This window comes from Dama dama, chromosome 23, assembly GCF_033118175.1.
Source record: "Dama dama isolate Ldn47 chromosome 23, ASM3311817v1, whole genome shotgun sequence".
In the NCBI taxonomy this organism is placed as follows: Eukaryota; Metazoa; Chordata; class Mammalia; order Artiodactyla; family Cervidae; genus Dama; species Dama dama.
Genome location: NC_083703.1, coordinates 2,357,540 through 2,383,906, shown reverse-complemented (window position 1 = coordinate 2,383,906; position 26,367 = coordinate 2,357,540). Strand labels below are relative to the sequence as shown.

At 39.2% G+C, this 26,367-nt stretch overlaps 2 pseudogenes; both read left to right on the top strand.

Annotated features, from left to right (window-relative positions):
* Window positions 1–14: 14 nt before the first annotated feature.
* On the top strand, window positions 15–11,766 carry LOC133045259 (olfactory receptor-like protein OLF2; annotated as a pseudogene).
* Window positions 11,767–12,893: 1,127 nt separating this feature from the next.
* Window positions 12,894–15,264, top strand: LOC133045258 (olfactory receptor 5AP2-like; annotated as a pseudogene).
* Window positions 15,265–26,367: the final 11,103 nt, after the last annotated feature.

The following is a 26,367-nucleotide window of genomic DNA, read 5'->3' as shown; positions in this document are numbered from 1 at the left end:
GGGCAGGTGCCGAGATGAGCTACCCCATGCCTGAGGTCAGGGGCTGCGGCCCAGAGGAGCAACCCCACATCCAAGTGCGGCGGCTGCATGGGTGCAGGAGGGCCGATAGGCCACCCCTCCTGACGTTCAAGGTCAGGAGGGGCGGCTGTGAGGAGATACCCCTCATCCAAGGTAAGGAGCAGTGGCTTCACTTTGCTGGAGCAGTTGTAAAGAGATACCCCACGTCCAAGTTAAGAGAAACCCAAGTAAGACAGTAGGTGTTGCAAGAGGGCATCAGAGGGCAGACATACTAAAACCATAATCACAGAAAACTAGCCAGTGTGATCACGCAGACCACAACATTGTTTAACTCAATGAAACAAACAGCCCAGTGCTATGCAAATGGAAGTGATATCATTATTATTATTGTTGTTATACTAAATTAAATAAATTTACAGGGAGTCAGTTTGCATCACAGAGCCCTAGCATTATCTCTTTTCTTAATCACTGAAATACAGAAAGGATCAGCAACTAAAATACTGAGGTAGTAAGATGATGTTATCTTCCTCCTCCATCTCCTCTTTCATAACCTGGGATTCCCAGACGTGAGTGATGACTGCTGAGAGCTGCGCTGCTTCCTGAGTTGGTAATGCCAGGACTTCCTGGCAGATGGGATGTGCAGCAGGCGCTCCTCATTCTTCTCCTGCTGGTTCACAGCGTAACTGTGATTGTCAGTGTAGGGATGGTCCTGCTGCTCAAGGTGGACCCCAGACCCCACACACCCGTGTATTAGTTCCTGAGAAATGTGTCCTTCTGTGATGCTCACTACTCCTCCACTGACTCTCCCAGTATGCTGGCTGATTTCTCATCTGAGCTAAAGAAGATTTTATTTAATTTGTGTGCCATTCAGATGTATTGTTTTGGGACCTTTGCAGATGTGGAATGTCTCATGTTGACTATCGTGGCTTATGAGCTTTATGTACCCATTTGTAATCCACTTCTTTATACAGTTGTCATGTCCAGGAGATTCTGTACTCAGCTTGTAGTTTTTGTGTACTTAGAAGCTTTGATCTATCCAGCAGTTTTTACCTATTGCACAATCAGCTGTCATTCTGCAATTCCAGCATCATCAATCACTTTTTCTGTAACTTCCTACCCATATTAGCCCTCTTTTCCTCAGATACAACCATCAATGAGATTGTGATGTTCCCTTATAGCAACTGTGTTCTGGGTTGCAGTATCATCATTGTCTTCCTCTCCTACTGCCACATCATAACAACCATCCTTAGAATGAACTCAGCCAAGGGGAGATGCAAAGCCTTCTCTACATGTGCCTCCCAGCTAGCCACTGTGGCTACATTGTTTGGCACACTCCTGCTCATATATCTCAGATCCAGCTCATTACTTTATGGACACAGACAAAATGTCCCATGTCTTCCACACAGTTTTAATCCCAGTGTTAAATTCACTGATCTACAGTTTAAGAAACAGGATGTGAAAATTGCACTGAAAAGAGCAATTGGCACTAAATTACGTTTTTACCCAAAATGATTTATTTAAAGATTCTGATAGCTTATGTTCAGGTACTTTGACTAAGTCTGGTAATCTCACCAATACAACTTCTAGATATTTTCCATCGCTTATCTTTATGCCTAAATTGAATGTAAGGGTAAGAAATTATTTATCTCCATTGTATCTCTAAACTAAGGAAGAATAGTAATGGGTTCACTTTGCTATTTTTTTAGAAAAGATATATCTCTTCTCTGTTCATGTGTATGCTTCAGAGAGATATCATGGGCAGAACAATCCTCCTTCCCACACCAATTCATCTTATGGTCCAAGTATTCCATTTTTTTTTTTAAACAATGGGATTAATAAACTTTCTCCCTCAAAAGTGAGAGTTAGTGGGTTAAAAGGTTTGTTTTTGCCTTTCCTGTGTAATAGTAACACCCTACACATGTTCCATCATGACACTTAGTAGTACTTAAGTAATAACAATAAATAAATAAATAAAAGAAAAACCTCCTACCTTAACTCAACGTTTCATAAGTACAAGACCCTAGCCTGTCCTGTTCACAAAGCTTCTACTTTGCTACTTAAAATGCTTGGTTTCATGATGCCATTCAGAAACATTTAGTGAATAAGTAAACAAGAATCCCTTGAAAAACTGATGCAAAACTGAGCTTTGTCAATTTTTGACATTTAAAAAAAACTATTTTTAATAGTTTATTCCAGAATATCTATTTTAGGCAAAATTCACTTATGCTTCTATCTTTTGGTATAGGTTAAATATGTATCAGAGGCAGGGATCATCAGATGAAGAGAATTTCTCAATCTTATCTTCTTCATAATTCTGCCCTGATTACATCAGTGGGAACAACTCTATAGTAATTACATGAATGGGAGTTGGGGGCAATGTACCAGGACCTTCTCTAAAACTCACTAGAAAAGAAGACTCCAGCTCTTTTCATGTGCTCATAGCATTATTCTTCTTAAAATTAGGGAATAAAAACCTGGTTAATACAGTTGCAGTTGTAAAGGAATGGTTATTAACAAATTTGTGTTCAGTGGGGTAAAAGTAGTATTTGCATTAGTATCCCATTTGTAAGTACTTATATTCTTTCTCTGTGTATTTGTGAAATAAACAGGAACTGTATTCTTAACAATTTAAATAGTGGTGATTGCCAAGTAGAGGGATATTAAGTAATCCTCACTTTGTAACACTAAATTAAGTACTTATGTTGTTCTCACAGCAATAAATTATCAGTTAATCCATTTATGAAAAAAATAACATTATATCAGGCTGTCAAGACCACTCATTTTACTTTACATCATCAAAAATGAACATGGAGTCACTCTTCTCTGATTCCAGGAGGGTGGGGTAATGAGTTATACAAGGTTTTCAATTTAACTTCTTTTCTAATTCTATATATCTCATTAGGCATAAAAAGTGCTGAACATCATGTACTTTAAAATATCATAAGAATATAGGGTTATCATTTATAATAGCCAGGACATGGAAGCAACCTAGATGCCCATCAGCAGACGAATGGATAAGGAAGCTGTGATACATGTACACTATGGAATATTACTCAACCATTAAAAAGAATTCATTTGAATCAGTTCTAATGAGATGGATGAAACTGGAGCCCTTTATACAGAGTGAAGTAAGCCAGAAAGATAAAGACCAATACAGTATATTAATGAATATACATGGAATATAAAAAGATGGTAATGATAACCCAATATGCAAAACAGAAAAAGAGACACAGATGTACAGAACAAACTTTGGGACTCTGTGGGAGAAGGCGAGGGTGGGATGTTCTGAGAGAAATAGCACTGAAACAAGTATACTATCAAGGGTGAAAGAGATCACCAGCCCAGGTTGGAAGCATGAGATAAGTGCTCAGGGCTGGTGCACTGGGAAGACCCAGAGGGATGGGATGGGGAGAGAGGTGGGAGGGGGGATTGGGAAGGGGAACAATGTAAATCCATGGCTGATTCATGTCAATGTATGGCAAAAACCACTACAATATTGTAAAGTAATTAGCCTCCAACTAATAAAAATAAATGGAAAAAAATAAAAATAAATTCCATATATATGTGTTAGTATACTATATTGGTGTTTACCTTTCTGGCTAATTTCATTAAGCAACACATTAAAACATAATTATCAGCAGGTTATTTGCTTTCAATTACTGATTGAATTGAGTTTTAACACAAAAGTATACATTACTCTAAAATATTTTATTTTATATTACAGAAAATATATTTGCTGTTCATAGAGTATTTCACATATCAGGAAATTAATTACAGTCCAACTCTTTCCACACTCAATTTACTAATAAAAACATACTAAACATATTCATGTCTATAAAAATTAAATCTTTTTGTGTTGCATAAAATTAGATTCAATGACTATCCTTCACATAAGTGTTTAAGATGAAGAGACATCCCTTAATCTCTTTACCTTTTTTTTAAACTCTTTTCTTTAAAGACTGCTTTAATAGGATTTGCTGGTTCTGTTTGTGTTTAATTTTAAGAAAATTATCAAGCAGTAAACACTCAATGTTCTGTCAGATCAAGTATAATGTAATTTTCTAAAGAATATTTGGATGAAACTTTTAAAGTATGAAAATATAGTGTGTATGAAAGTATAAAGTATGAAAACATATCTGTGCCTGTGTACGTATGATGATTCTGCTGTGTGTATTAATACTCACTACATCAATAAGTGTGTAGCTTGTCTTAAGAGGCAGCAAATTTAACCTAGTTTGAAGTCTTCTTCTTCAGCATTCTATGAACTGAAGAAACAATAATGGAATTGGGTCTGAATTTGTATTTCTGCTCACCAGCAATGTGACCTCCAGCAAATGGCTTTTTCTCTTTGGGACATAACGTCTACTCTGCTAAAAGATGGGCTTAGTCTGAAAAATCTTTCTTGTCTACTCCTGCTACCACATTCTGTAACTACATTGGTATGAATCTCTCAAGGCAATAGCCAATTCTATTGCTGTGTGTGCTTTTTTCTTTTTAAGCATATGCATAACAATAGAATATGTGATATCCCTAGGCCAGTTAGACCTTGGATAAAGTGGCAATCATAAAATAGTTAGCATGTGTTTCAGGAGTCCTAATGCCATCAAGCTGGACCCATTAAACAATTATTTCATCCTGCATTTTTTAAAAATGGGTAATCAAGTGTATTAGTCATGAGGAAAAAAAAATATATAGTAGCTAAAATTAAAATGAAAGACTTCACTGGTATTGATGTTTAATAACCAGAGGATTCACAATGATAGAGTATTAGTAGAGGTGTGGATTGACATATGTCATAGAAAATTATATGATGATATAAATATCAAGCACTGTTGATAGTTATTTACAGAAAAACTATTTATGATAACACCTGAAGACTAGAAGAAAAGATTTCCACACCTAAGGATAAAAAGAAGGACTACTGTGAATTAGGTAGGAGGGATAGAGACATGGTATGGTCAAAACCCACACCACCAGGTGGGCAACTCACAAATGGAAGGATAAAGACAATTGCAGAGTCTCTCCCCAGGGGAGTGAAGGGTCTGAGCTCCCACTGGACTCCCTAGCCCAGGACTCCTCCATTGGAAAACAAGCCCAGAAGGTCTGGCTTTGAAAGCTGGAAAGGTTTGCCTATGAGAGAGCTGGATGGCTGCAGGAAACAGACTCAGCTCTTAAAGGGTGCATGCATAATCTCATGCACTCTGAGTCTGAGTGTAAAGGCCTTAATTTTAAGGGAGCCCAGATCAAATCCATTTGCTGGTCTTGGAGAGCCTCTTGTAGAAGCAGGAGCCAAGTGGAACTCCTTTGGTAACACAGATGCTGGCAGCAGCCACTTCTGAGACTCATTTGGGCACTAGGACACTCATGGCAACCAGCATTGCCCAGTCCTCACTCTGGTCTGTTAGTGCGAAGGGCTTACTCATCCGCTAGATCCTTGCCATCAGACCAGGAGCCCCAGGTGCTGCAGCTGGATGCCCAGGGACCAGAGCTCTCCCAGGAATGGGCTGAAATGAGCTCCAGCCTCTCCAAGCCCCTGACCAGCCACAGGGACCCCAGTCCAGTCCACTAGCAGGCCTGGAACAGTCCTAGCCCTCCACGCCTGTAGCCAGTCACCTCAGGACCTAAGCCTGCCCAACAGTGGGCCAGCAGCCACTGTATCAGGCAGAACCTTTTAGCCAAACTGGCCAGAGGGCAATTTGCCTAGGACTACTCCTGCAGCAGCTGGCCCCATCACAACAGAAAGGCTCACGCAGCTCACATACAGGGAACCCTATGTGGTGGAGAGATAGGAAACATAACTGACTTAACCTAATACATATAAATAGCTCAGCGGGTAAAGAAGCTGCCTGCAATTTAGGAGACCCCGGTTCAATTCCTGGGTCGGAAAGATACCCTGGAGAAGGGATAGGCTATCCACTCCAGTATTATTGGGCTTCCCTGGTGGCTGAGCTGGTAAAGAATCCACCTGCAATGTGGGAGACCTGGGTTCAATCCCTGGGTTGGGAAGATCCTCTGGAGAATGGAATGGCTATCCACTCCAGTATTCTGGCCTGGAGAATCCCATGACTGTATATCCATCAGGTCGCAAAGAGTCAGACATGATTGAGTGACTTTCACTTCACTTCACTCCATGTAAAGTGAGGAAGCAGAGAAATAAATTCCAAACAAATGGACAAAATAAAACCTCAGAAGAATAACTAACTTAAGTGGTGATAAGCAATGATCTGACAAAATTTCAAAGCAACCATCATAAGGATGCAAATTAGTGTGATACATCACATTAACAAGTTAAAAATTAGAAAAAAATCTCATATGATCAATTTGCTTCAAGTGTGAATAATTAAAGTTCTGCCTTTTCTAAAGTTGTCACAGCATTCATGGGGGAAAATACAAAACTAGAAATCTAATTAATCACAGGATTGCATAACACAGAAGAGTGAGGGCAAATGCCTCAGAGATTTAACTCCCAACTGTCACTAAGTAAAACTTAAGTGTGATCTGTCTATATTGTTCACCTTCCAGAGGCAAGCACAGGAGAACTTGCTCATCGCAGGTAAGTTTCTGAGTTGCCAAATTTGAAGAATGAAGAATAAGAACCTTAAATTTCAAAAACTAAGGAAGCAAATATTTAGAGACTTGTAAATGAACACTTTATTTACTTATTTCCTTTGGTTAATAATCTGTAATCTAATGGAAAAAACGTATTTCTATTTTTTTAAATTACTTTACAATACTGTGGTGGTTTTGCCATACACTGACATGAATCAACCATGGGTGTATATCTGTCCCCCATTGTATTTCTTTTTTTTTTTTTTTTTTTTTTTTTATTTTTTTTTTTCCAGTGGGTTTTGTCATACATTGATATGAATCAGCCATGGATTTACAGGTATTCCCAATCCCGATCCCCCCTCCCACCTCCCTCTCCACCCGATTCCTCTGGGTCTTCCCAGTGCACCAGGCCGGAGCACTCCCATTGTATTTCTTATTAAAGCAGGACAAATCAGATTTATTTTGATTAGCAAACAATTTTACATATGTATATTTTAAACAAAATTAAGGGTGAAAGTTGGATTTTTTTAAAGCACTGTGAAAAGGTATAACCAAGATTTAAGATTTTTTTGGAATATTTTAACAGTAAAAAGTGTCATGTTGTTTGTGTTGTGTGTGCTCAATTACTCAGTCATGTCTGACTCTTTGAGACTGCAAGGACTGTAGCCCAACAGGCTCCTCTGTCCATGGGATTTTCCCGGCAAGAATACTAGAGTGAGTTGCTATTTCCTTCTCCAGGGGATCTTTCTGAGCCCCAAATTGAACCCATGTCTCCCGCATTGCAGGCAAATTCTTTGCTGCTGTGCATAATGACTTATTACAATACTAATGCTATTAATAATTTGTGCAAATTCAATCCATAAAAAACACATACCATATTTACTCATCTAAAGCAAAATCAGTTGATCATTCATCCTCCAATTTTCATATATCAACAGAGTGCATGCACACATAAGCACACACATGCACATACATATAAACATACACACAAATAGAAGCTTATATCAAATATATGTTTGTTACTTTTGTCCCATCTATTTTTAATGAACAAGCCAGATTAAAATCTAAAGGGATGAAAATGCATTAGCTAAAGTTTCTTGTTTCTGCTTGTTTCTAGAATTTTTCTTTATCTGGTCAAGAGACATGTCCTTTGGCACCAGACTTCTCCTGCACGTAAGTAATAATAATGTGGCAAAGCAGTAAAATATTTCTAGAGAAAATTTTGCTAAAATATATCTAATGCTCAACATCTACATTAAAAAGTAGAGCAGAATTTCATTCTGTCATTATTTAATAAACAACAAATAATTTGTTAATAAATAACAAATAAACAATTATTATTATTTAATAATAAGCAAAGTGGGCTCCCCAGGTGGGTCAGTGGTAAGGAATCCACCTGTAGTTCAGGAGATGGGGATTCTATCCCTGATTCGGGAAGACGCCCTGGAGAAGGGAATGGCAACCCACTCCAGTGTCCTTGCCTGGTAAATCCCATGGACAGAGGAGCCTGGTAAGCTTCAACATTGAGTTGAAAGAGCCACACATGTCTTAGCAATTGAACATGAAAACGGACAAATAAACACATCATGATTCTTAAGTACTCAAGAAGTGTAATCACTTGTATTCTTAGTTGGATAAGTATCTTTTAAATATAAGGTTGAATACTCCAACCCTGTCTTTAATTAAAGTGTTACTTTCGTGTTATGTTTGACATGCAATGAGCTTTCAATAAAGAACTGATTGCTGAGATAAAGCAGTGAAGGTTCCAACTAGTCACATACATCATAGATGACATCCAAATTTAGAGTCAGACTTTCTCAAACCTCCTATCCCACACTTAACCTTTTAAAATCAAATAGCGAGGAAATGTGTATGGGCTATTTTCTCAGAATAAAATGTACTGGAATGAATTATATCTGATTTACAGGTAATATTTTGTCTCAAAAAGAGTGAAAACATTGATCTGTCATTGTCTCAGTCATTTCTGGAGCATTTTTACAAGAAGAATAAAGAAGAACGGATGGGGGAAATTGCACTTCCTTGACAGAATTCCTTCTCTTGGGAATTAGTAGTAGCCCAGTAATTAAAGTGACTCTATTTACCACTTTTCTGGTTGTTTATATCATTATTCTCATTGCAAATTCTGGGATGATAGTGTTAGTTAGAACAGACCCCCAGCTGCACATACCCATGTACTTTTTCCTCAGCCACCTCTCCTTCAGTGACCTTTGCTATTCCACAGCCATTGGACCCAGGATGCTGGTAGGCTTCCTCATCAAGAACAAATCAATCTCCTTCTATGGCTGTGCTCTGCAATTCCTGATCTTCTGTACCTTTGCAGATTCTGAGTGTCTACTGTTGGCAGTCATGGCCTATGATCGGTACATGGCTATTAGCAACCCCTTGCTTTATACAGTCAAGATGTCTGGCAAGTTGTGCTCCCTGCTGATGGCTGGGGTTTATATGGTGGGAATTACGGATGCTTTGACAATTACAATATTAACTTTCCACTTATGTTTCTGTGGGTCAAATGAAATTAACCATTTCTTCTGTGATGTTCCTCCTCTCCTCTTGCTATCTTGCTCAAACACACAGGTCATTGAGTTAGTGATATTTATCATTTTTGGCTTCATTGAACTGATTACACTTTCTTTTTGTGTCTTACTGTTACATCATCCTAGCAGTGATAAAGATTCACTCTGCCAAAGGGAGGTTCAAGGCTTTCTCCACCTGCACCTCCCACCTAACTGCTGTGGCAATTTTCCAGGGAACCCTGCTCTTCATGTATTTCAGGCCAAGTACTTCCTACTCTCTAGATGAAGATAAAATGACCTCCTTGTTTTATACCCTTGTGATTCCCATGTTAAATCTTCTGATTTACAGCCTACGGAACAAAGATGTGAAAGAGGCTCTGATGAAATGTAAAAATAAAATGGTTCCACTGAAAATTTGTTTGTATACATTTTCCTCCCAATATTACACAATAATTTATGAAAATCAAAATTGGTGTGACTAATGTTGTATGATTCTGTTTGTATTTATACTATCTTCCATTCCTAGCAATATGTATAATTTCCTAAATGCCACAGGTTTCATTTTATATCTTAAACTTCTGTTTAATATTCCTTATTTGTGGAAAGTTTTTGGACTCTTCATTTGTCAAATTTGTGTTTCTTCAGTATTTATATGTGTTAATTTTGTTTTTTAAATTTCCTGAAAGTTAGTGTTTTCTAAGTTGCTGTTGCCCTCTATGTGGGCTTTATTTCATGGTGAACCCATCTGCTTATTTACTAATGAATCTTGCCATATAATGGAAGTGACCAATGTCAATTAAATAATTATTCAAATTATTTCTAAGAGACTGTAATTATGACATAATATAAAAAGCCTTGCTGTTGTTTAGTCAAGGTGTCCAACTCTTTGTGACCCCATGAATTTAAGCACGTCAGGCTTCCCTGTACACACACGTAATCCTAACATCATTTGTATTTAAAAACTAAAAGTCAAATTGTATAGAAAACATCTAGTTATCCATATGGAATATAAATATGTTGAGGTTTTTGCTGCTTTTTACAAAATCTTTGTTTCATGAGTATGTTTAATGGAGAGTGTGTTTGTGTGTCTGTGTAAGTGTGTGAGGGTGAATAGGTATGCATTTGTTTTCTAATGTATTGAATGAAAACAAAGTGGCCACATAAAGGTTGGTGAACTGGGAATTAGGAATGCTTGCAGATGAGAGGCATTCACTGTTCTGAATCAGTGTAATATTGGGCATTAAGGTAGAGGGGGACCAATGGCAAACTATTCTAAAGGTCTATATTCATTTGCAATCAGCTTACTTGTATGAATATCAGATGATGAATTACATCATATCTGTTACTTATTCCTGAGAGACCAAGTGTCCACCACCCAGGGACCAGACTCAGAGATAATTACATAATCTGGGTCAGGCAAGAGGCAATGTTGAATGTTCCTGCAGACAGAATTGCATGCAACAAACAAGTCAGGAGTTCTGGGACAGCACTGATATCTTTGTTGTTTCTTTGATTTATATTTGAGATTTCCTTATTTTTTAATGCTTTTTTGAAAGAAGGTATTATATATAAACAAAGGAACATATGAAATAATACACACACTTTTATTTTAGTTAGTTGTACAACTTGTTTATTTTAAATACATGTAAATATTGAATATAAAAGGAGCAAACATGCATTTTGGAAATGGTCAGATGTTTTTACTATTTTAAAAATGTATCTGTTATATTATGCATTATGTATAACATACATATTATATTTCTATAAATGCTTTAAGTTTTAAAGGAAATTATTTTTGCTTAATTATGTCTTTCTAAGCAGATATACAGGTTAAGTCCTAGGGTTGAAAACCTGCACAGTGATCACTAGACCACTGTTCCAATGCTCTTCTCTATCCCTCATCTACATTCAACTCCTGTTTTTTAAATTCCCTTAGAACATAAGAGGATAAGTGGAGGAGAAGGGAATGACAGAGGATGAGATGGTTAGATGACATCTTCGACTCAATGGACATGAGTTTGAGCAAACTCTGGGAGCTGGTGATGGACAGGGAAGCCTGGCATGCTGCAGTCTATGAGGTCACAAAGAGTCAGACCCAACTGAGTGACTGAATGGACTAACTGATGACATTATATATCACATAATTGGTTTGGGTAAAATATAACAGTGGGACATAGGATTCCATTGTCCTTCCAAAGACAAGTAATTCTTAAACCAAAGAAAGGCAGAACTCAGAGATACTGAAGAGAAATCTGGCTCAAATAAAATAATCAAACAATATTAAAATTTTTAGGGAATTGGAGTGGGGCCTCAGCTCAGATGTGAATGTCTCTGAGGTTACAGAAGTGTGATCATGAGAATATTTATGTTATGTGTCTTATGAAACCATTATGGCAGAATACAAAGTGTGGAAGGACTAGGTTAGGGCAGAAAAGACTCACGCAGCAAACCAAGCCTTCTTTCTTGCCTCTATGACCCTTGCTACCAGCATCTCTGCAACTGGATCTCAAACGCTCATCATCTTCCCAGTATAACTGCAACTTCCAAACAGGAGAATGGTCCACACTGGCATGTTATTCTATGTGCATTTCATCATTTAGTTTATAGAGACCCTTCCACCCTCTTATCCAAAAATCACCATCCTCTCTATCCCAGCGGGTCCTGAATCATGAATCATCTATCCCTCCTATGCTGAGGTTTGATGGACTTGAGAGGTTAATGGGGAAGTGAGGACTTTTTATATTCAGAAACTGGCTATAGTTCTGCCCTCTCCAGAGGGGGAATAAGAAAGCAATATATTCATCACCTGTGCTTCTTACTTACCATTCTTCTCTAACACAGGGTATAACAACATTTCTACATCATTGAGAAACAAAACAAACCAAAAAACCCAGCAATCTTGTCAAAAGACAAGTTATGTGAACCACCCAATTGTCAGACCCTTGCTTGACTCACAACACATCCTTTCGTTAGTATTAGACAGAATAGCAAAGTGTTAGTCACTCAGTCATGTCTGACTCTGCGACCCCATGGACTGTAGGGCCCACCAGGATCCTCTGTTCATGGAATTCTCCAGGCAAGAATACTGGAGTAGATAGCCATTCCCTTCTCCAGGGTATCCTCCCGACCCAGGGATCAAACCCAGGTCTCCTGCATTGCAGGCAAATTCCTTACCATCTCAGACATCAGGAAAGCCACAAACATGGACATAAATACTACACAAGTTGGATTGGAAACAGTCTGATTTAGTTCGAATGAAAGGGTGCTGCAAAAATATACTGCTGCTGCTGTCACTTCAGTCGTGTCTGCCTCTGTGCGACCCCAAAGACGGCAGCTCACCAGGCTCCCCCGACCCTGGGATTCTCCAAGCAAGAACACTGGAGTGGGTTGCCATTTACTTCTCCATTCTCCAGCGCATGAAAGTGGAAAGTGAAAGTGAAGTCGCTCAGTCGTGTCCGACTCTTAGCGACCTCATGGACTGCAGCCTACCAGGCTCCTCTGTCCATGGGATTTTCCAGGCAAGAGTATTGAAGTGGGTTGCCATTGCCTTCTCTGGCAAAACTATACAGTGCTTTGCAAATGTATTGTTGTCAACATTTTTTTTTCATTTATATAAAATTGGAGAATATTTCTGAGTCTGTTGGCCTCATGTAGTCCTAGGAAGTTTCTTTTCCTGATTACTGAAATCTTAAAAAGGACCAGGGTTTAACTATAAAGATAGTAAATTGATATATTTACCCTCCATTTCCAATTCTTCTTTCACAACCAGGAATTTCCCAACAGATCTGAATGATGACTGCTGAGAACTGCAGTGTGGCTACTGACTTCACATTCCTAGGACGTTCAGGCAGAAGGCACGTGCAACAGAGGCTTTTCCTGCTCTTCCCGCCGGTCTACGGCATAACTGTGGTTGCCAATGTAAGGATGAGCCTGCTGATCAAGGTGAACCCAAGACTGAATACACCCATGTATCATTTCCTGAGCAATCTTTCCTTCTGTGATGTTTGTTACTCCTCTGCTGTCTCTCCCAAGATGCTGGCTGATTTCCTATCTGAGCATAAAAGGATTCCATTTGACTTGTGTGCTACACAGATGTATTTCTGAGGGACCTTTACAGATGTGGAATGTCTCATGTTGGCTGTCATGGCTTATGATCGTTATATAGCCATTTGCAATCCACTTCTTCTTCTTTTTTTTTCCTTTATTTTTATTAGTTGGAGGCTAAATACTTTACAATATTGTAGTGGTTTTTGCCATACATTGACATGAATCAGCCATGGATTTACATGTATTCCCCATCCCGATCTCCCCTCCCACCTCCCTCTCCACCTGATTCCTCTGGGTCTTCCCAGTGCACCAGGCCCGAACACTTGTCTCATGCATCCAACCTGGGCTGGTGATCTGTTTCACCCTAGATAATATACATGTTTTGATGCTTTCTCTCGAAACATCCCACCCTCGCCTTCTCCCACAGAGTCCAAAATTCTGTTCTGTGCATCTGTGTCTCTTTTGCTGTTTTGCATATAGGGTTATCGTTACCATCTTTCTAAATTCCATATATATACATTAGTATACTGTATTGGTCTTTATCTTTCTGGCTTACTTCACTCTGTATGATGGGCTCCAGTTTCATCCATCTCATTAGAACTGATTCAAATGAATTCTTTTTAATGGCTGAGTAATATTCCATGGTGTATATGTACCACAGCTTCCTTATCCATTCATCTGCTGATGGGCATCTAGGTTGCTTCCATGTCCTGGCTATTATAAACAGTGCTGCGATGAACACTGGGGGTACACGTGTCTCTTTCAGATCTGGTTTCCTCAGAGTGTATGCCCAGAAGTGGGATTGCTGGGTCATATGGCAGTTCTAATTCCAGTTTTTTAAGAAATCTCCACACTGTTCTCCATAGCGGCTGTGCTAGTTTGCATTCCCACCAACAGTGTGAGAGGGTTCCCTTTTCTCCACACCCTCTCCAGCATTTATTGCTTATAGACTTTTGGATAGCAGCCATCCTGACTGGTGTGTAATGGTATCTCATTGTGGTTTTGGTTTGCATTTCTCTGGCAATGAGTGATGTTGAGCATCTTTTCATGTGTTTGTTAGCCATCTGTATGTCTTCTTTGGAGAAATGTCTGTTTAGTTCTTTGGCCCATTTTTTGATTGGGTCATTTACTTTCCTGGAATTGAGCTGCAGGAGTTGCTTGTATATTTTTGAGATTAATCCTTTGTTGCTTCATTTGCTATTATTTTCTCCCAATCTGAGGGCTGTCTTTTCACCTTGCTTATAGTTTCCTTTGTTGTGCAAAAGCTTTTAAGTTTCATTAGGTCCCATTTGTTTCTTTTTGCTTTTATTTCCAATATTCTGGGAGGTGGGTCATAGAGGATCCTGCTGTGATTTATGTTGGAGAGTGTTTTGCCTATGTTCTCCTCTAAGAGTTTTATAGTTTCTGGTCTTACATTTAGATCTTTAATCCATTTTGAGTTTATTTTTGTGTATGGTGTTAGAAAGTGTTCTAGTTTCATTCTTTTACAAATGGTTGACCAGTTTTCCCAGCACCACTTGTTAAAGAGGTTGTCTTTTTTCCATTGTATATTCTTGCAATCCACTTCTTTATACAGTCTCCATGTCCAGAAGACTCTGTACCCAGCTAATATCTGTTATCTGCCTGGAAGGCTTGGTAAATTCAGCAATCCACACCTGTTGTACATTTCGATTATCATTTTGCAGTTCTAATGTCATCAATCACTTTATCTGTGACATCCCAGCCTTGCTAGCCCATCTCATCCTCAGATACATCCATCCATGAGATAATGCTCTTCATATCCAGTAGCTGTGTTGTGGGGACCAGCATTATCACTGTCCTCTTCTCCTAGAGCTACATCATAGCAACCATCCTTAGGATGAACTCAGCCGAGGGGAGACACAAAGCCTTCTCTATGTGTGTCTCCCATTTAACCGCTGTGGCTATATTTCATGGTACACTCCTGTTCATGTATTTCAGACCCAGCTCCAGTTACTCCATGGCCACAGACAAAATAGCCTCTGTCTTCTACACAGTTGTCATCCCCATGTTAAACCCACTCATCTACAGCTTAAGGAGTAAGGATGTAAAAGTTGCCATAAAAAAAGCAATCAGTACTAAATTGTGTTCTGAGTGATACAGTGTTTTCAACCAAAACTACATATGTAAAGATTCTGAGAGCTGAAGTTCAGGTACTGATAGATTCTTGTAGTCTCATCATTACAGTCTTCTGGATATGACCCATTACTTACCTTTGTGCCTAAATTGAGTGTTGAAAGTAGCCATTGGTGATCTTAATTTGTCTCCAGACTAAGAAAAGGGGAGCAATATGCTGCTTTGCAGAGAGGGTCTTTTTTATACCTTCTTCCTTGGGTAAGCCTCCTGTGAGATAACATTCACCAAGCTATCCCTCCACCTATGTCAATTCAACTTCCCATCCTATGATTCCAGTACACTATTTAAACAATAGGTTTAGTAAAACTGCTCAGCAAGAAGGGAATATTAGTGATTCAAATAGTTTTTTTGTACACTTTTTATGTACTTGTAGCACTCTATAACTGTGTCATCATAGCATGTAAAATTGCAGAGGCAGTGAATAAATACTTTCATATACAAGTAAATTCAGAAATAAATAAAAATAAACATAAAACCATGTGTTGTAATTCAAACCTCGATAGATGCAAGTTCCTTTCCTTTCTTGTCCACCCGTTATCTACTTTGATATTTATTTTGCTGGGCTTCAGAATGCCATTCAAAAACACTTATTAATAAATGAATGAGGACTCCTTGCATTGTTAAGCAAAGGAGTCCTTGTAAATTTACCAAATACACTAGCAAGAACCCCTCCCTTTATTTCACTTTATTCTAGTATATTTACTGTGCCTCCTAGATGGTAAAGAACCTACCTGTCAGTGCAGAAGAAATAAGAGATGTGGGCTTGATCCCTTAGTGGAGAAGATTCCCTGGAGGAGGACATGGCAACCCACTCTAGTATTCTTGCCTGGAGAATCCGATGGACAGTCAAGTCTGGTGGGCTTTAGTCCATGGGGTCATTAAGAGTCAGACACAACTGAAGTAACTTAGCACTCACGTGTCTTCACTGTAAAAGAAATATGTCTCTGTTTCATGCCTCCAGACACAGTTGAATGAGTAACAGATACAGGGATCACAGGGATTGACAGAACTTCTTGAATAGCCTATTCCTTATAATTCTGCCCCAATTATATCACTAAGTAACCCTAGAATCATATGTACTAGATCGCTATTGCACTCCAGAGACTGGTTATCATCCTGTGTCTGTTCTCTCTTGCCAATATTGCAGAGAACAGATACTGTATTCTTCACAGAGGTACAGAAATTCATGATTGGAAGTTGGGGGATGAAGAACCTGGGTCTTCTTTAAAGGTCACTGGAAAAGACAACTCCACCTCTTGAGGTATTCCTAGCATTAGCCTTTTGCTGTCACTGCTTTTAGTCACAAAGTCGTGTCTGACTCTATTATAGACTACCAGGCTCCTCTGTCCATGGGATTTCCCAAGCAAGAGTATCAGAGTGGGTTGCCATTTCCTAATCCAGGGCATATTCCTGACCGAGGGATTAAACCTTCATCATTTGCATTATTAGGCTGATTCTTTACCAGTGAGCCATTATCTCAGTTAATATTTAAAAAAATGCTATCTTTTAAATGAAAGAGAAAGTTATCATCTTAAGTATTGGTATACGGGAAAATAAGAAACAAACACAAGGTAATGTTTAGAATTGTATTATATTTGTGATGATTGATATTGGCTCTCTGTGTATCTGTGACATGTACTGGAACACTGAGCGACATGTTGTTCAGTGGCTAAGTTGTGTCTGACTCTTTAGAACCCCAAGAACTAAAGCACGCCAGGCTCCTCTGTCCTCTACTATCTCTCAGAGTTTGCTCAAATCCATGTCCATTTAGTGAATGACACTGTCTAACCATCTCATCCTCTGTCGTCCCCTTCTCCCCCTGCTTACAGTCTTTCCCAGCACCAACGTTTTTGTTTTGTTTTGTTTTTTTACAATGAGTCAGTTCTTTGTGTCAAGTTGGCAAAGTTTTGGAGCTTCAGCTTCAGCATCAGTCCTTCCAATGAATATTCAGAGTTGATTCCCTTTAGTATTGACTGTTTTGATCCCCTTGCTATCCAAGGAACTCTCAAGAGTCTTCTCCAGCACCACAGTTCAAAAGCATCAATTCTTCATCATTCAGCCTCCTTTATGGTCCAACTCTTACATCCATACATGACAACTGGAAAATCCAGAGCTTTGGCTACACAGGTCTCTGTCAACAAAGTGATGTATCTGCTTTTTAATACTCTGTCCAGGTTTGTCATCACTTTCCTTCCAAAGAAAAAGCATCTCTTGACTTCATGGCTGCAGTCACTGTCCCCAGTGATTTTGGAGCCCTGGAAAATAAAATCTGCCATTGCTTCCACTTTATCCCCTTCTATTTGTCATGAAGGTCAGTTTATATTCCAATCCCAAGGAAGGGCAATCCAAATAATGTTCAAATTGCCACACAACTGCACTCATTTCACATGCTAGCAAGGTGATGTTAAAAATGTTTCACCTAGGTCTCAACAGTACATGAACAGAGTGTCCAGATGTACAAGCTGCATTTAGAAAATGCAGAGGAACCAGAAATTAAATTCCCAACATCTGTTTCATCACAGGAAAAACAAGAGAATTTCAGAAAACAAACAAACAGAAAAATCTGCTTAAATGACTACACTAAAGCCTTTGACTGTGTGGATCACAACAAACTGTGGAAAATTCTTAAAGAGATGGAAATAGCAGATCACCTTACCTGCCTCCTAAGAAGTTTGTATGCAGGTCAAGCAGCAACAGTTAGAGCCAGACATAGAAAAATGGATTGGTTCAAAATTGGGCAAGGAGTATGTCAAGGCTGTATATTGTCACCCCACTTATTTAACTTATGTGCAGAGTACATCATGTTAAATGATGGGCTGGATAAATCATAAGCTGAAATCAAGATCGCTGGCAGAAATATCAACAACCTCGAAGATGCAGATAATATCCCCCTCATGGCAGAAAGTGACAAGGAGCTAAAGAGCCTCTTGATGAAGGTGAAAGAAGAGAGTGAAACAAATAGCTGAAAACTCAACATTCAAAAAACTAAGATCATGGCATCTGGTCCCATCACTTCATGGCAAATAGATGGGGAAAAAATGGAAACTGACAGACTTTATTTTATTGGGTCCCAAAACCACTGTGGATGGTGACTGCTCTCATGAAATTAAAAGATGATTGCCCCTTGGAATAAAAGCTATGACAATCTTAGAGTATTAAAAAGCAGTGACATCACTTTTCCTACAAAGGTCTGTGTAGTCAAAATATGGCTTTTCCAGTCGTCATGTACATAGGTAAGAATTGTACCATAAAGAAGGCTGAGTCCAAAGAATCGATGGTTTTGAACTGTGGTGCTGGAGAAGACTCTTGAGAGTTCCTTGAACAGCAAGGAGATCAAACCAGTCAATCCTAAAAGAAATCAACCCTGAATATTCATTGGAAAGACCGATGCTGAAGCTGAAGCTGAAGCTCCAATATGTTGGTTACCTGATCCAAAGAGCCAAATGTTTGGAAAAGACCTTGAATTTCGGAATGACTGAAGGCAGGAGGAAAAGGGTACAACAGAGAATGAGATGGCTGGATGGCATTGCTGACTCAATAGACATGAGTTTGAGAAAACTCTGGGAGATGATGAAGGACAGGGAAGCCCGGTGTGCTGCAGTCTATGGGGCTGCAAAGAGTTAGACATGACTTAGTGAGTGAACAACAAAATTCGCCATGAATCGTTGGGACCAGATGCCATGATCTTAGTGTTTTGAATGTTGAGTTGTAAGCCAGCTTTTTCACTCTCCTCTTTCATCTTCATTAAGAAGCTCTTTAGTTCCTCTTCACTTTCTGCCATCAGAGTGGTATCATCTGTACATCTAAGGTTGTTGATATTTCTCCTGGCAATTTTGATTCCAGCTTGTGATTCATCCAGCCCAGCATTTCTTATGGTATATTCTGCATATAAGTTAAATAAACAGGATGACAATATACAGCCTTGTCATACCCCTTTCCCAATTTTGAACCAGTGATTTGTTCTATGTCCAGTTCTAACTGTTGCTTCTTGACTCACAGGCAGTTTTCTCAGGAGACAGGTCAAGTGATCTGGTACTCCCATCTATTAAAGAAAGTAAATAAATAGTCTGGTTTAGGCTTCAGAGACAAAGCAGAGCAGGCCTGTGACCTTGCTTCTAACTTACCTGGGCACTGCCCTGACTGGGAGTGACTGGGATTGGCTGCTGTGAGTGCAAGACTTGCAGCATCATAGATAAGATGGAGAGGAATCCTGAGACAGTTGAGCCCCTGGAGGGGGCCTGGCCAATCAAGCCCCAGGCTTCACCACATTCCAAATTTTCCACGGCAAAGTCAACAGCATTTTCTTGAAACCAGGCTTGCATTTTGGTCCCAGATTGATGAATGTATCTGGGAGTCTGTCCTGGGATTATAAATCAAAACCGGAAGGACAGTCTTTGAATTCTCACCCACAGAGCAGAGCGGAGGTGCTGCCTGGGAACTTTTCCCAATTGGGACTCCAGATGTGCTGTGACATGGGCCTTCCCAGCCCTGTGTAAGTCTGGATGTTGGTCAAAACCCAGTTTGGTGATGTAGTCTCTGCTCTTTCTATTTCTCTTTTCTTTTAATGTTAGTGTCTTGAAAGTAAGCTAGATAATTCTCTAATAAATATCTGCATTATTTATTTGTATATAACAAGTGGCTTGCTTTGTTAACAAATCCTTTGAACCTGAGACAGAAGTGAAAGCTTTTGGCAAAACACCATCACTTCTAAGATTTTTCCACAGATTTTTGTGATCCACACAGTCAAAGACCGTAGCACAGCCAGTGAAGCAGAAGCAGATGTTTTTTGGAAATTCCCTTGCTTTCTCTGTGACCCACATATTTTCTTTTATAACCTCAAATAATAGATTTTTTTCTCAGTATATTTTATATATCAGTACCTCTTAATTATTGCCCAAATCCTTTCCACATTCAATGTACTTTGTTAAAAACCTATTAAAGATAGTCATGCCTATTAACAACAATTTGTGTTATGTAAAATTGGATTCTCTGGCCATTATTTACATATAAGGTGTTGATGTGCTTAGTCACTCAGTAGTGTCTGACTTTTGCTGAGCCCATGGGCTATAGCCCACGAGATTTTTCTGTCGATGTAATTCTCCAGGATAAAATACTGGATTTCCTTCTTCAGGAGATCTTTCTAACCAGGGACTGAACCCTAGTCTTCTTCATTTCAGATGGATTCTTTACCATCTACACACTGTATGTTTAAGGAAAAAAAGATAGACTTTGCTTTGTTCCTTTAGCTTTTTATCTAATGACACTGTATTAATGCCTTTACATATGATAAGGGAACCAGGATTTTTTGCATTTTTATGCTAATGTTTGTTTTAACATAATGATTAAGATGTGAGAGAGGTGAGTATTCAATCTGGATTTTTTTTTTTTTTAAGTGGGGTACAGTTGCTTTACAATGTTGTGTTAGCTCTGCTGTGCATTAAACAAATCACCCATGTGTGTGCATATGCCCCTCCCTCACCCTCCGCTCTGGCACTGCACCCCTCTAGACCACTGCAGCTACCACGTTGAGCTTCCTGTGCTGTATGGCAGGCTGCCACTCACTATCTGTTTTACATAAGGTTGCACAATCACATAAAGATTAATAAGTCCCTCAGGGATGAGCCCTGAAAAGAGATGGTATCATTCACAACACCAGGTCATGAGTGGCATCTTCAGGATCCATCTTTATCCACTTCAGAGGCAGGTCATCCAACGTTTCAGATCTCACTACACATCCCATCATCATGTTATGTTTGGAGTTCTTTACCCTTAGGACTGGTTTTTCCAGACCCTGTATTCATTCATTGTCTGAGATGAGCAGAGGTTACTTCAGAGTGATCTATGTTGGACACACCATTCCCAAATCAGTCGAAATGCCTGAAACAACCCTAATGATGCAATACCCTGCTTGCACCTTGCCAAGAAGTAATTTGGCTAATTAATCCCAGAGTACTTTTCTTATGTAATTCCCTGGCCCTGTCCCAAGGGCCATGGTTGAAATGGCACATTTAACTGTAAAGGAAACAATATCTATCTTTTGTGATGAACTCGTGCACTTAGGACATTTCCTCTTCCATATTTAGGACAAGACACTTGTTTAGAGTTTAAGTTTTAGAGCAAGAATTCTACCTTTTAATTTCTATTTTATTTTGGGTTAGAGTTGATGAACAATTTTGTCTTAGTTTCAGTCGTACAGCAAAGTGATTTGTAATACAAGTCCATGTATCTATTCTTTTTCAGATTATTATCCCATATAGGTTATTACAGAGTATTGAGTTCCCTATACTATAGAGTAAGACCTTGTTGATTATCTATTTTAAACATAGTAGTGTGTTTATGTTGATTCCAACCTTCTAACTTATCACCTCCTCTGAAAAAACTACTGTTAAAGATAGTTTCCACTGCAATAAATGCAACTCTCATGTAATTTGTAACACAGTATACATTTTCACTACTGAAGTCTTTCTTCTCTCTTGCTAGTTCACCGTCTCCCTGACTACTCAACCTCAACTTTGAGTTTAATACTTTCTTTATATTGCCCAGCCCTATTTCCTCTCTGAGTCATTTGTCAGCCTCTCATCAAGGTATCATCCCAACAACTGTAGGCTTAATTTACCATCTCTGACTCCCATTACATGGCCTCCTTCAGTAACCATGCATAATGAGATTGTAACTTAGGTCAGTTCTTTTTTCACAGTTCCTTATTTCTACTCTGCAATTGGTATCACCACAAATAAGCATAACCAGGGATGGTAGTTAGGTCATATACAGAATTGTTGCAGGAAGGGGGACCCCTTCCAGGGCCCGAAACTGGGCTCTTGTCTAACACTTGGAAATGAATTGTCCGAGGAGACACATGCTGACAAAGCAAGAGATTTTATTGGGAAAGAGCACCCGGGTGGAGAGCAGTAGGTAAGGGAACCCAGGAGAGCTGCTCTGCCGCGTGGCTCGCAGTCTTGTGTTTTATGGTGATGGGATTAGTTTCCGGGTGGTCTTTGGCCAATCATTCTAATTCAGAGTCTTTCCTGGTGGTGCACGCATCGCTCAGCCAAGATGGATGCTAGCAAGAGGGATTCTGCGAAGTGGACGGACAGGTAGTGTCTCCTCTCGATCTTTCCCGAACTCTTCCGGCTGGTGGTGGCCTATTAGTTCCGTATTCCTTATCAGGATCTCCTGCCATAAAACAACTCATGCAAATGGTTACTATGGTGCCTGGCCAGGGTGGGTGGTTTCAGTCAGTGTGCTTCCCCTAACAACTCCCCCCTGAGAGACTTCATACTCAAGATGCTTCTTGGGAATTGGGGCGGAGGTCTCTTTCTTCTGTAACTTCTTCCTGCTGTGCCTGGGCGTAGGCCTGCCTAGCAGAGCAGAAGTCTCTCTATACCTGACCTAAGTTGGGGTGTTTTATATCTGAAACCAGCTTTTACTCTTGTAATAACAGCAACTTAGTTTGAAACTGTCAGCACCTCTCAGAGGTAAAATAGGGGCCAAACAAGAGACCTAACAGGATGGTCATCACTGGTCCCCAGAAACAGGAGGTCCTGCTGGGATGACTGGCTGGTGGTCAAGCAACAGAGCTGTGTTCTAAGAATCTTATGTTTAGTCTGAAGTTATCATCTTCCACCTGGGTGGGGACTCTAGTTCTGTAGAAGAACTCAAAAGACATTGTTATGCATTTTTTTTTTTTTTTTTTTTGAGTAGGAACCAGGACCCGTCTCAAGGCTGTACCACCATTTGATTGTTTCCCCTCTGTTTCTGTATTTTTTTCCCTTCTCTGATTGGCAATTGTTTGAATCTACCCTTTGGAACTCAGGGAAGGTCAAGGAGGCTGAATAAAGCCTATATTTTATAGTACAGCAGATCTGTACTCCAGAGTTGCCACCCCACAGAGTCCTGTTCAGTTTTATTTAGGGAACAGGGAAACTATGACTGTGATAACTTTTTGTCAAAATGGGGCATAGGACCGCCTCAGCTTGGAGAAGAGACACTGAATTGGAAGTATTCCTGAGTTCCAAGTCTTAGATCTGAGCCTTGTATGATTAAAATCTCAATCCCTTGGTCTGCCATTTTGTTGTAACATACACAGTTAGTAGTAGCTGGAGAAGGGATAACTGGAGTTTTAATAGACAAAGTAAATCTCTTTCTTTTAGAAGAATAGGCCTGAAATCCAGTCTGGACCTGGCACTTCAGGGAGACTTGTAGCCAGGTGGCCAGTTGTCTAGTTTTATAAAAAGTAAGGTAGAAGTTACTAGCTTCCAGCAGACATTGTTTTGAGAATGGTGGCATCTAAGCCTGACACGACTCAGAAAACTCAAGTGTTTAGCAATACAATGTCTAATCTGAAATTACACCCATAGTAACACCTGGTTATTTTCCAGGATGTCTGAACCATAGCTGAGTACTCTATTTTGACTTTTAATTGTAAATTTTTTTCTTTAATAGCCAAAGCAGATGGCACCATTAATGATGTCAGTGTTTCTCTAGGTATGAGAAGATGCAAGAATTGGGACTCATAAAATCTCTTGAAAAGATCTAACTATCTGAAGGCCTGTTCTGCCAGTTTTTCCCAGAGCACAGAACACCTCATTCTTGATCTTCACCCTGAAGTCCTTTCAGGGCCGTTGGAAGTCAGCAGTTGCAGTGGCCATGATAGAATCGCTGTAGATGTAGATGGCAAGTGTCAATCTTCAGTTGGCAAAGCCCCTTTTTGCTCACAAACTTGACCACGACTTTGAGGGGGGCATTTCATGACCATTTTATCCCATGGTGCTGAGAATGTCCATTCTCAGGTTTGGCAAAGATTTTGTCGACTGGCCTCTCAATGTGCTGTTACTGGATTAGGCCATAAAACAGTATCTAAAATTCTCTGGACCACCTGTCTTACTAGCCTCTTGGTCCAGGAAAACATTCCCTCTTGTTGCTTTTTCTCATATCTAGAGTTACACTGTCATCATCATCGATTTCATAAGGAACTATATATTATTCTATCAGAGGCCTCAGTCACACATCTGGCACTGTAAGAAATAGCAATTCTGTAAAACAGGTGAAATACAAAGATCGTAGCCAGCAGTGCTAGTAAAGTCACAAGTGAGACCTAAGAGCTTCCATTAGATGTAGCCCAGTACATCCCAGGTCGTCTGACTTAGTCCACTCTGTACGAATCTTTATCTTTCAGGGAAATTATACGTTGGCACCACCATCTATAAGGCACACAGCCCAGTATATCCCAGGTCGTCTGACTTAGTCCACTCTGTACGAATCTTTATCTTTCAGGGAAATTATTCATTGGCACCACCATCTATAAGGCACACAGCCCAGTTTTCTAGTGTTACTAGACTGATTATCTTTAGTATGATTTAATTGTCTTTAACACAGAGGAGACTTTAAACCTAAATTACCATAGCCTAGTGTTATCTATATAAATCTATCTCATAATTGTGGGAGATTTCTTTTTTTTTTTTTTTTTGCTAAAACTTTTCTTGTTGCTCTGATTGAGCTTGAGGAATAGGAAAAGGCTCAAATTTATAGCCAGAGTCAGAGTAGGCATTATTAATTGGCCCAGTGAGGGGATCCCGTCTGGTAGTATCATAGTAACCTGAATATGACTATAATTTTTCCAAGTAAATTTCCTCAGGGCCAACCAGTTAGAGTATTGTAGGCAGAGAAATTTACCAAGGTAACCCAGAGCTAGACACAGATAATTGGCCACAAACCCAACAATTGGATTGATTTTTAAAACTAGCATAGTATCAGGCCTATGATAGAAAAGCATTTGATTTATATACAAAGGTCTAAGAAGTCAAGAGAACACTATAAACGATCATAAGAATCAGGTCCAGTGTCTTGAACAAGCTGTCTACCTCTGATGTTGTTGTCTTCTCATCCTAGTGTACTGTAATTTTTCTTGTTTGAGCATCATTTTAAGGTGAGATCAGGTCAGCTGTCTTCTCTATAGACCAATCCAGTGTAGGGGCCTTTGGAAGTGGGAATTAATCTAAGAGTTAATTTCCCTTCAGTTTCATTGTGCATGAGCTAGTTAAGAGTACCTGATGAAAAGTCTTTCCATCCAGGTTGGAGACAGTCTCTTAAATTATGTCTTTTTCCAGTCCTGGTTGCAGGTCATGAGGCATCTGATCTTTGTCCAAAGATAGATTACTGAGACAAGCTTCAGAAACAAACTTTCACATTAATATCACATAACAGAATTGATCATAGACTTTTTATTTTGCTGAAACACTTATAGGATCTCAGACTGAACTTTTAATATAAAACAGGACTGGGAAACTCACACCAAAGGCTTATCACAGATTTTGCCTAGGTGAACTCTTTTCTTTTAACATCTCAAAAATTCCTTGAGATTTTTGTACCTGTTAGTGAGACAATCTTTTTAGCTCATTTGATAAACTTACTGGAAACTTAAGAGTTTTAAATTTCTGGAGGAGTCAGATAGAGAGAAAATATAATTGTTCTGTTTATAACGTGTAATTTTACCAAATTATTTTTATAATTAGTTTAAGAGGAAGGTTTTTTTCTATTCCCAGAAAACACACAATTTAAACCTGTAATTTCTCAGATAGAAACCATAAAAGTTATAAGCATATTCGCTGGTTCATTCAGTCCTTTGTTACCTTTTGTGAAGTCATCAGGTTTTTCATCAGACTACCAAGACATATCAAAATGTTTAGAACTCTGTATAAATTCTAGGCTATCTGTATTAGTAACTTTTTATACATTATAACATAAGCAGATTTATTACTCATTTGATAATCTTTTTCATGTAATTTAACCAACCAAGTAAACAGTTTAATATCTCTCTTTGGGATGTTTCAGGGGCCCTCTGAAACACCCCAAAGTTAGCTAGATGTCAAAGAAACTTCAAAAGAATTTGATTCAGGAAGTTTTATCAAAAAGATCAATTAAAAGCTTTAGAACTTTTGGTCAGATTCAGTCAATGTTGATGGGTGTATCATTTAGCTTGTAGGTAAGTCACAATGGGCGCAAATACCAAGGCTCAAGGTCTAGTGAAAGTCAGCTCCGCCATCTTGGACCTAATTGGCTCTAACCA